The sequence below is a fragment of the Rhipicephalus sanguineus genome, unplaced genomic scaffold (assembly GCF_013339695.2).
Source record: "Rhipicephalus sanguineus isolate Rsan-2018 unplaced genomic scaffold, BIME_Rsan_1.4 Seq10377, whole genome shotgun sequence".
Classification (NCBI taxonomy): Eukaryota; Metazoa; Arthropoda; class Arachnida; order Ixodida; family Ixodidae; genus Rhipicephalus; species Rhipicephalus sanguineus.
Window position 1 is genome coordinate 29921 of NW_023614212.1, and position 11223 is coordinate 41143.

Here is an 11223-nt window from a genome sequence, read left to right on the forward strand (position 1 = left end):
AGTCGCATGTCCAATTTTTTCTTACGCTTCAAATGTTTTCTGGGGAAATGTTTAACTGTCTTACTAATACTGTAGTTTGTTTTCGCGAGATCAGATATAGTCAAGTGCACGGATCAGTACACAGTTGTCGTAAAATTACCCAGCTCCGACATTTATTCGTTTTATAAAAGGAATGGCGTGCTTCCAGGGTATATTTGTTGCAGCACGTATATCTGGGTTGCGTTGTTTGATTGCATAATCCCATAGAGAACAGAACTATTAACTAGAATATTGTTTTCCAGTTGCGCAAAAGCTGGTGTGGAAGGTGCCTGTTATCCTTCTCACCTAAAGCCACCACTGTGAGAGAAGGGATGAGAATGTACTTGATGTAGTGCCATGGCACTACACATTTGGATGCCCCTGAGCTCCTTTAGGACAGCATGTGCATTTTGAAGCTGGAGTTCGCAGTGAATTACTCTGGGCTTGGCTGTATGACAGCATGTGCCTTTTGTATTGGCAATGAAAGCCTGACCTCTGCAGAAATGATAGAAGAGCCAAGAAAAGTAGGACCTTCTCCAATTTCGTGTATTGAAATGCGTGTAAAACACGAAATGCTTTTATGAGGTAACCCTCAGTCTAATGATTAATGCGATTTGTTCCATTTTAGATAACATTCTAACGACTGTTGGTAAGAAAGTTTTCATTCAGGCCGGGAACTCTGACTAAAGTTCCCAAAATAGAACTGCTTACAAATTCGTTGCTGTGCCAAAAACTGATACGTTTGCATTTCTGTAAATGGCATCCATTGCAGCATCTAAAGCAGACAAATTTGTTATAATAATCCATAGGTTGCACGATTTTGTGGTAATTTTGGTAAAAGTCCTACTGTTATATTAGTGGTATTATACGACTAATTGTGGAGGTGTGTATAGTGCATCGGTTTGTCTGCTTTAGGTGCAGTTTGTAATAATAGTTATCACAGTTCTGCAGAGTTGTAAATGTCACAGTTTTTTCATTTGAAATCTTCCTATGTCCTCTTGTGGTGCAATGTCCGCATATGTGGATACAACTTTTGCCATTTATTTGGACTAGTCAACAAGACAGAGCAAGATGCATGTGCATAGGATCAATTCAACCTTCTGCATAACCACTGTGTCTTTCCTTAAACTCAATGTGCTGTACACAACTGCAGCCGTCCACTTTGGTAAGGCATACAATGATCAACGGCTCCGTCATGTGCCGCATCCCAAGACCAATGTCAAAAATATTTTTCTTCGTTCTAGGTTAATATAACCAAAAACAAATTGCCTATGCATTTAAGCCTACAATTTGATTTTTATGTGAAAATGGAACATGACTGACTGCAGAAAAAATATTTATTTTCTTTCTTGGAATGCAATACGGAGTACCTTAGAATTATGTTGCGTGAACCTGACACATTTGCAGACAGTCTGTCATAATTTGTGCCTGAAAGGGATATCTTCAGCAGTTTTATTTGAATTTTGACAGCCTAATTAAAGTCAATGAAATGTATTGACTGCAGCAAGCATTCTCATTTAGGTGTAAGAGTCTAATCAAATGCATTGCAGTGACTTCTGCAAAAAATGTTCTCCACCATTCTCATGTACGTGCTTGGATAGGAGCACCCCAAACTGAGGTACAGCACCATACATGGAAGGAAGCAGATAATTTGCTACACTGACGGGTGAAACTGGTATGAAGGATCAAAAGAAAAAGCCAAACTGGCAGATTTTTGGATTGATGCATTCATCAAAGCAGGCACTACCACAAGCATGCAGCAGCCAACCTTTCGTATCGCGAAAAATTGCATAAAATCGGTTTTTTTGAAAATCGCATTTTCAGTTTCTGTAGACCCTTTTCTATCAGATTCAAAAATCTTCACCAAAAACCACGTAGAAGGCTTTAAAAAATTTGTTACGCCTGCCACGGTGGCGAAAGTTATTGCGGGAAATCGCAAAAAAACACTGATTTCAAAAATAATAGCTCCGCAACGGCGCCACGTTCGCCGATATTTTGGTCTCGTCGGAACGAGCATTTCTCCGTCTTCGAATTCCCCGCCTCAGCTGGCTCCTCCCTTCGAAAACAAGCGCACAAAAAGCAAATGCCCGAAGGTCGTTTCGAGGCCTCCGATTGGCCGCGTCGCCATGTTGCCCCAGCGGCCTCGCCATTGGTCCGCGCGGCTTCGGGGGATCGGGGGGGGGGATCGTCGGCTGCTGCCATGGCTGCTGCTTGCGCTTCGCGAGGTCACGGCTGTCGAAAGTCGCGGTCTTTATGACGCGTTCGCACTCGTTATGTGTTCACGGCTCGAAGTCGACGATCACGTAGAACTTAACTACGTTTTAGTTAGGAGCTGCAAGCGGAAGCCCGATCAGATTACGATGGCACGCCGCGCTCGTAGCGAACGTCGTAAGCGCGCGTCTCGGTCCGACCCTTTAGTTGACTCGTCGGATCAGCGGTTGGAGGTTCTGCTATCAACACTTCGTACGTAGTGACGAAGATAATCGCAGGACGACTCCTTGTACTCGCGACCACGCATTACGTACTTTGAAACAAACATCGGGCACCGCGGCCGGCGCGTCTACTGCTCGGAGTCGTCGCTAGGCCTAACTCCGCTCACGGCGCCGGCGTGCGAGGCGAACCTCGAACTTTGCGGGCAAGAACAACGCGTTAGAGGAACCGCGGCAGTGTGCTTCTTCGTAAGCAACGCAGCGCATCGCCCGCCGGCTCCTCGGAACCACGGATGATAATTTTACGCATCGGCAGCGGACCCCACAGCCAAGCTCGTCGCGCAGCGGCCGCGCGTCGGCGTTCCGAAATGCGAGACCAAACACGTTGCGCGCCGATTTTTCGTCGCCGCACCTAGGGATATTGCGCATCGTCACCGAATGCCGCGACCCAGAACATCGCGTGCAGATTTCCCGGACTCCGCGGCCGAGCACTTCGAGGTGAAATAAAGCACTGTTGATGCAATTTAGGCGCGCTTGGAGCCGTGCGTGGTATCGCCGCAAGCTCTCATGAATCATCTGAAAAAAAAATAAAGCCTCGCAGATAACCGTGTTCGCCGCAACCGGGTGAATTGTGAAGCGCATCACAGTCGAGGTTTACAAGTGAGCTTGAGTGAAGCAGGGAGATGAATTTACATCTGCCCAATTCGCATCTTGAATAAACAGCTAAGGAATTTCTATTCCCCCAATGTTTTGGCCGTAATTGCCTGTTATTTAGAGGAAGGGATAGGCTGTCATGATGAGAGCCACTCTTAGTATCCTATAAAAATTATTTAATGATCAATTGCAATAAAGACTTAGTGATAGCACGAATACAAGAAAGCTGGCAAAGCACCACAGCATATGGCCTAATCACATTACAATAACGGCAGCCGAGAAAAATTTTCTGCACTTGAAAAAGGCTACGAATCGATCACTAGAGAAGATGGAAAGGCGGCAAAGAAAGAGAGTGCCAAAGGACACCTCCAGTTATGCTGCAGCATCATTTTAGAACTACATATGTGCTCAAAACTTTCAAACGTCGTTTTCTCAAAATGACTTTTTTGGCTACTGAGGCTGCTTATCCCAGCCATATCTCTGGAACCACTCATCGAATTTCCATAAGTCTTTTTTTATTATGTACTTGAATAAATTTCCGAGGGGGTGACAAGCCCATTTTTTCAATATATTGTGTCTGTTATTTATTATAGTTAATCAAAATTTGATTGATAATATCCTAATCACCAACACTAAGTTTGATGGTCTGCTAAAACTTTTCAGCAAGGAAATTCAAAAAAAGGGCTCTGTTACCCCCTGAAGTATCAATCTGGGAATCATCACAGTTAATTTCACAGTTCCAGTACCTTTTGAAAGTTCTCCAGGCCTGGGATAAGAGAACCATGTGCATTATTCTGACATACTGCCATAACTTGAGAACCAGTGAACATAACTTCATGAAATTTTGTAATTCTTCTAATGCTTTTGCTGTGAGTCTATCATGAAAATTTCATTAAGATATCTCAATAAACAAAAAGTTGGTATCCGAAGGTAGCCTCCCCCCTTAGACAGAAAAAAGCAGTGCAATGTTTATGACATTATAAAAGCACTGTAGAAAAATAGGCTAAGCTGTTCATCAACTACCTATCTACAATGCTTTGGATTTTGATGGCATCTGCTCAAGCCTAATTAGTTTATGCATAAATACGGATGGACCATATGGCCAAATCCTCAACTTGGCAAGCTTCAAAACCTTCCAAAGCTGCAATGACCTGCATAAGAAAAAAACTTCAATACTTCAAATCCTGTGATAACGCTTTGATGTACAATGCTGAGATTAAAGCATGAAATTAAAGCACTTTCATCTGAATTTTCTCTTCCAGTAGTAACCTTATTACTGTGAAATGAATAAAAAGTAGTTTGGAAGAACTTTATCAGAATAGAACATGATTTAGCATTTCTGGTTGGTATGATCTTTAAGTTTATTCTGTTTGACAAAAAGATCCCATTGTAGTGGCTTAGCTGCTACGGTGGTGTGCTTAAGCACAGGGGTGCAAGTATTCTGATGATGGCGAAATGCTAATAAGTGTCCTTTTCAACTTCAAATCACTATCGAGGAATAAGCAACATGCAGCAGCCTTCCTGGAATGGCTGCTTTATGCAGCTGCCGGCACAGTGACACAAGGTTTTGCTTATGGTGTCTTGGCACTGGCTGGCTTCACCAGATACAAAATCACCATGCGACCATGTGTAAGAAGAAAAAAAGGAAAACACAAGCGCAGCTCAAACAAAGCAACATCCCGATAATGAACGATAGCGGCCAAAATTACTCGTCTTGGTCATAGCATTCTGCACTGTAACATTCTTGCAGGATCCATTGGCTGTATTACTGAAGATTTGAATAGCGGCTCGCCCCCCCAAAGCCACCAACCACCCCCACTCCCCAGCAGCATTTTTCAGCACGCGGAATTTTTTAGGCCGCTGCGGCGAGAAATGAATCCATCACTTCTACCCGCACTCCATTCTGCACCTTCAGACAAAACTGGAATGTTTGAATGATCGCTTGCTTGAGCATGCCAACAACGGGCACTGTAGAGTACTCTACGCGAGGGGCATCTTCCGGAAAGTCATTCATGGGACGACCTCCGTCCCAAGACAACAAGACGAAGTATCTCCCTCCCGGCAATGTTCCTTTTTCGGGAAAGCGGATTCCGCATCCACATTTTGAACGTGAAGGGCATTCTCTCGCATACAGTGTGCAGAACTCAACAATGCAGCCTTTCAACGGGTTCTGGTGTCGACTAATCCCCTCTGGGACGTTGTAAATATGCGTGGCCCCCCAAAAATGCACTGCTGTGGCAGTGACATCTTCCTTCATACGCCCGCATCACGTCGCTAGCACCGCCAATCTGACAGGCTCGCCTCGCCCTTTCCTGGGGGTGGAACAGAGGTAGTCCCATATGTTCTTCCCCTTCAGGGCATCATGTGGAGACTGTTGCCTTATTGGACAAATGAAGTGAACAATGTTTTCCCAAGCAATCGTCCGAAAGACATTTAAGCCGGGCTTCGGCCCGCTGGAAGAGGCATCTGCTACCAATATGCAATCAAGTAAACATCTCTTTACTTTTTATCTCCCAACATCGCCATACGTCTTCCTCACTGCTGCCTCGAAGGCTCCTGGCCGGAAGGCGACTCCTGGCAGTGCCCAATGAGGCCTTTCAGCAAAGCTTGACACTCGATCGTCCCACTCGGTACATCCAGTGGAGGTTAAATGACCTTGGAAGGGCGTTCTTCGAAGTGTGCATTGCCTTGTTGAGTGTGACGATAAAAGCCCAAATTGATCGTCGTCACGCTCCCAAGAGTAGAAGGGAGATTTTTAGGTCTGGGCGAATAGTAAATTTGAGGTTCGAAGCGAATAGTGATTTGGTTGAATAATTTCGAATCGAATAGTTCGAATAGTACTCACCAGATATTTAAAGAAAAATTGAGCATTTTTGTCATGACCCTTGCACAATTTTTAAGAATTGGAACTATGTATGAGTGAATGTCACTTTTTGGTTTGAAATGAAGTGGAAGAAACCTTGAATGGGGGGGGGGGGGGGGTATCAAAATTTGAATAGCAGTAGGGTGCAAGTTTTAAGTGGTACAATACGTTACAAGTTAAAAATTACTATACTTAGCGTATGTAAGCCCATATAACACGCTGTTAAATTTTTAAAAGCATGCACTTAACCTTGAAGTGTGGCTTCGTGGCAGTGCCGACTTCCCCTGGCAAGGTGGTTTCATGGTACAGCAACCCGACGCTGCAGTCAAACCATCTTTACAGGGGTTTATATGCGGTCAAACATACATACATTCGTTCATTTCGAATACTTCGAAATTTCGAATAATACAAATTCATATCGAAGCGAATTTGAACACATTAATATTCGTTCGAATATTCCAAACGTCCGAGTATTTGCCCATCCCTAAAGATTTTATTCTGACCCGAGGAGTGGGGGACATTCAGGAAAAAAAAAAGTGTATCAATAGGACAAAACAGTGTGTCTATAGAAGGTCCATCCTTATGAATTTTCAATACGTGGAGCATTCCAATGCTTTGTTTGAGAAAGGGTTATATCGCTCACGAGCTGCGAAGTAAGGTCTGTATTTTTTTTCTACGAAAGAGCAGACAATTGTGAAATGGGGAAAGGAGAATCTCATCCCCATGCTCTCTCTCTACATATCTTTGCCCTTTTCTACTTCCCTATGCACATTTCCAACGAAGCCTTCTCGATTATCCAAGGTAATAGGTGTGAAGACAACAGACAAGAAGAGAGAGGACACACATGAAAGGCTTCTTGGGCACCGTCAAAGCCCCCTCGGGGCTGCTGTAAATATGCGTGACCATCCTCCCCTCTGTCCGATGACCGCCGTGAATTTCATTCACCGGAAAACGACACCAGGGGGGGGGGTGTGGAACCACAGTGCAGGCTCTTTATCTTTAGCAAGGTGGCATCAGCTGCAGCGCGATGCCGACTTAATTGCGGTGCTGCCTGCTGGCTGCTCAAGCGACGTTGAAAAAGGAGACAAGCTTTTTTTGTTGTTCTACGAGGAAAAGAGAACATCAAACGGTAGGGAGGTGGTTGCGTCGTATCGGGAGGAAGAACTTAGCCATCGAGGGAGGCTTTGCGACGTAGGTCGATCATTAGTGAATTGGTTTCGTGTGCACATGATTTCCGAAGTCTTTTAGATTAGGCTGAGGCTTGATACTGCTTGATACAGATGTTTAAGTTGAACGAAAAAAGCAACGTGACATTAGCGGCTCCGTTTTCTCGGACGGTTTTGATAACAATGAAAGCACGATCGTTCTAGCTCGCTCATTGGGTCGGGTACTTGAAACTGGTGATAGCAATTACAGCAAATATTTACCGTATTATTTTCCATTTCCGAACATTTACTGCTCGTGCAGGTACTTTTCACCAGAGTGCTTTTAAAAAACACTGGTTCCTTTCTGTCACGTTTCAAGCAATCACTTCATCGCGCTACATGCGATGAGAGAAAGAGGCTGCAATAACTTGAAAAATGCAGACCTTAATGCGAAGGAATGTGTCTTTGCCTTCTCGCCCCCTTCCCTTAAGTTACTGCGAGCGGTGCATAATCCCCCCCCCCCAAACCGAATTAAAGAATCGCTCCCCCAAAGAAGGTCCCTGGATTCGTCCTGGCTGAGACAGCCTAGTCGCTGGATCATTGAGCATCCTGTCCTGCTCTGCTGAGCAGAAGGCTAGTCAATGAGTCTTATCCTTGGACAGCTTGATGCACCCCTAGCCTGTAGGGTTGATATCCCCTTTCTCCTGAGAGCTCTAGCTGCTGACTATTAATTATTCAATGCTCTTAATACTTTCCTCAACCTGTCACCGTCAAACTTGTGTCTCGGATGTTTGGGTCTTCTTTTGAGGTGTCCCTAAACTTTCACCTGTTAATTTTTTCACTTAACTGAAAATTACTTATGGCAGTGTTGGCAGGCGTACCCGGCTTTTTATAAACTCATATTTTTGCTAAAGTTTTTAGAACTCAGACATATGCCACTAGGGGCAGCTCGTGTAAAAGTTCATGATATCGATTTAAGAAAGGGAATAAAGCAAACGACCTGTATGGTTGTACTTTATCTAGGGTGTAAATAGGTTGCTGAATGTCCCATTGTTTCTAACACTGCGTTGCAATATTTTTTTACTTCTCAAAAAATATGCAGACTTCATGGCGATTATAAAACGATGTTTTGTGCACCGATATATATATATGTTTTACTTGTGTGCACAAGTATGAATACAAAATAGAACCAGATTCACCAAAATGAGATAAAGGCCAGGCCAGTTTGCTCAAATTTTCATTATTAAAAATAAAATTTTATGGGACCCATAGAGTGGTAGGACCCACCCACTACGTTGACGCAGTGACTTTGGCACTGCACTGCTGAAATTGCGACGCCATGCAGAAACTTTTGTGCCTAGCTTGCCTTGGTTGTCCAATAAATATCCCAAGGTAGTCCAAATAAATTTAGATAACACAACGCCCGGTCTTATAGTTGTATCATTTTGCCACGTAAAGTGCAAAATGTGTCGGGTAGAGGGCACTCGGGTTAATTAAAGAGCACTCGATGCTGCCGAATAACCTCGGCACAGCAGGGCATCCTGGTCTGGAAACTGGAAAGGGAAAATCCATATATTTGAACGGATGTTTTAGGGCTGCACCCGTGCCTGTGTTCAGCGTCATCCCTCGCGCGCACTGTAACCGAGCGAATGAACACAGCGAAAGATGAAAGCAAACGCGTAGCGCGCGCCGAGTGTGGCAAAACAGGTGAGGAGAAAGGCAGAGTGCCGCATGAGACTATGAGATGGTGCCATAGTATTAGCAATCTGAGCCTTCAAAGGAGAAGCCTGATCATGGCCCGATTTCTTGTTCAGGTCGTGCTAATTTTTGCAGAGCCGTGCTGTTTGTGTACTCGGCAGCATATATGCCTTAATGGCGACATGAATCCGAATAGGATAATTTCGTTCTGCCTACGTAGTGAAATGAGCCGCTCACCATACAGCCAGAGGAAACATCAAGGGGGGGGGGGACCCTCCCCAAATTTTGATGGAGGGGGTGTTTTACCGGAAATAAACTAAAACTAGGTGTTTTTCTCAAATAGTCAAGGTTTTCAGCAAGTCTCCTCCTCCCCGAAAAAATTCCTGGCTACGGGCCTGAGTTGTGGCTGTAGATCACGCCGTTGAAACAAAGGCAACGCCGTCGCCGAGAATCAGATCCTGCCGCTCGCGCCGTCGAGGCCGAAGCTTCTCGCCGCCCCGCCAAGGTATCCGCGAAGTGAAAAAAATCCACGCATCTCCACGAAGTGAATCATGACGAGTGGGCGAAGCTCTGGGTATCGTATGGTGCGTATAGCCGTACGTTACCCAAGCGTTGCCCCATATAATGTAAATTGAGTGACATAAAGAGTCGACGACAAAGGTAGGTCCTAAGGTCCACAATGTCCGAGTTGAAGTTGCCGACTAGTATAAAGGATTTGTGCTTGTAGGTGTTTTATATTGTTCTGTCACGATTTTATTCATATTTTTCGTCTATTGTAAACCTTTTTTTTATTCACATACATGCATATATGTAACGTAAATAGGTGGATAGCAAAACGGCGCGTCGTCTGCTACAAGCACTTCCGGTTCTAGGAACCGTCAAGGCACAGCTCGTTGTTGCTTCAAGTTGTGTGCGGTTCAGTGTAATCGGGGAGGAGGCAAGATAACTGGTAACAACCACGTGGCAGAAAGTACGCGTTTTCTCTCGATACACTGAATGGCACACACCTTGAAACAGCGAAGAGCTAGCATCGAACCGAAAGACGTCATTTTGCTATCCACCTATTGAGTGACATAAAGAGTCGACGACAAAGCTAGGTCCTAAGGTCCATAACGTCTATGTTGAAGTCGCCGAAGTATGAAGGGTTTCTGCTTGTAGGTGTTTTATATGTTCTGTCACGATCTTAGGTGGAGAGCTTTCATTTCCCCAAGGGGACGGGGGCCGCACTGGCTCTTCCATCATTTCTCTCTCTCTCCACACACACACCACACACGTATATATATATATATTATAATATATATATATATAGGGCGAGAGAGAGGAGAGCCCGACTTCCAAATTAATGAATTAATACAACTTAGTCTCTAGGCGCCGACACCCCTATATCATTATTAAGATATCTAGTAGGAGACTCTAGATTTATTTTTCAATTACACAAAAACATCGATCCACTTCATAACGCCTGGCTCAAAGCGAAAAAGGTCATATAGGCTGCTACTCGCTCACTGCATCGCATAAAATCGATTCTGACAATAGTGGGACATGCCGAATTTTTTTATTGACATGATTTTTACTTTGGTTAAAACATGCACCAGCTAGGCAGGAGAGAATGGGCTAATGCTGGCACAGGAAGCTTTCATTATGCCAGTGAATACACAATTTAAGATTGCCAAAAATTTATCAGATGGTAGAAAATGCCATTTGCTACCCTAGACCTAGTGCGAAGCTGGGTTACGAATTTTTCTGTCGAAGGTTGTTTTCTGGACAAGTATTTGAGCTGCTTTTAGGTCACCGAACTGGTAGTAAAACCCTTTGCTGATAATAAAAAATGCGTACCATCTTTTCTCAGCAACTTTTATGGGCAGGCATGTCGAAGTGTACCTTTTTGTAGACAACTAGGAAATACCCTTTTTTTATTGGAAGAAAGTCTGTGCGAAAACATTCCCCGACTGATTGTGTCGGGATTGCTTTGTATTCTCAGTAGCATTTTTGTTTTCCGAAACCAGTCACTACGTGATTCAAGACTCAACATATTCTGCACGTACGTATTCTGCACGCCAGAGGGGGAGGGGGGCTCTGCCCCCCATGAAAGCGCCCGGGCGGGAGGGTGGGGGCCCCAGCCCCTCGTGCTCTCCGCCTATGTTCACATTTAGATTATGTTCGTCTATTGTGAACCTTTAGTTTTCTATTCACACCATGTGTTTCGGCTATAGCGACGACAAAGCTAGGTCCTAAGGTCCATAATGGTACGTTGAAGTGTGCTTGTAGGTGTTTTGTAGTGTTTCGTCGCATTATGATTGATGATATCTATTGTGAAACCTGATGTTTCGATTTTACACGGTGCTGTGCCGTGAGCACGAACAACAACGCACAACGGAAAAGCCTCGACCCTAAGGTGCTTCGCCCCTAAAACCAG